This window comes from Lontra canadensis, unplaced genomic scaffold (genome assembly GCF_010015895.1).
Source record: "Lontra canadensis isolate GAN:19392208 unplaced genomic scaffold, GSC_riverotter_1.0 scaffold9, whole genome shotgun sequence".
Taxonomy (NCBI): domain Eukaryota; kingdom Metazoa; phylum Chordata; class Mammalia; order Carnivora; family Mustelidae; genus Lontra; species Lontra canadensis.
Window position 1 is genome coordinate 36,687,579 of NW_022631003.1, and position 1,074 is coordinate 36,688,652.

Sequence of the window (1,074 nt, forward strand, 5' to 3'; positions counted from 1 at the left end):
TATTTCTAAAGCTTATTAGCAATACTTATTTTTTAAAAATGCTCACTGTGAATGTCAGAGTATATTCTTAAGTATTTTATACCTAATTGTAAACTTTGTCAGAAGTCTTGTTTTGTACTTGTTAAGCTGGACATAATTTTTGGATAATGTTTAAACATTACTTTTCATACTTGAAATAAACATTTATTTTTAAAATATATATGTATGAAATTATAATGGTTTGTGTTTGATTTTCTACCCTCACAACAAGGCACATCTTAGAAGGGTGTTTTAAAAAGGCGAAATTTTAGTTAAGCTGTCAGGAGTAAATACTTTCAGGTTACATTCAGAAGAAGAGCAAACATTTTTCTAGGGTCAAGAAATGGCAAGAAAGCATGGAAAGCAAAATGTTTCTGGCTTTCATTTTATGGCTACTAGAAAAGTATTGATTATTTTCATAAAATCTCAGTGCTACATTACAGTTCATATTAATTTAAAAAATACATTTCTGGGACTAGGGAGAAATGGGGAGTTAAGTGAGAGTATAGTTTCAGTTTTGCTATTGTGTGGATATTCTTAACACTATTGACCTGTACATTTAAAAATCCTTAAGATAGTAACTTTTATGTGCATTTTATTCCAAGTCTAAGAACTGTATTCTGAAGACTTCAGAAGACTGGGCTTCTCATAAAATAATAAGCATCTGTGCTTATCTTGCCACTTTGATGGTTTCTGTCAATAAAAGATTCAGTTAGGAAAGCAATGGTTGGGAAAACTGCCGGCACCATAGCACCAGTCAAGGCAGTGGCTTCAAACTGTGATAGTCATTATATTCATCATTGTATTCTTTACTGCTGGAAATTCTCAGGATTTTTTTTTTTGAAGTCTTAATGTCTTTGATAAAATTTAAGTTGTTAATATTATTAAGTCTCAACCCTTGAGTATACATCTTTTAAATATCCTAAGTGATGAAAACTGCATTTCAGAAGAATTTGAAGCAGAGATGTACAAGCTATGATGGTACACTGGCCATTGAGGAAAAATGTAATTTTTAGGCTTGTAAATTGAACTGGTCCAGTGGGACATTATTTTTAC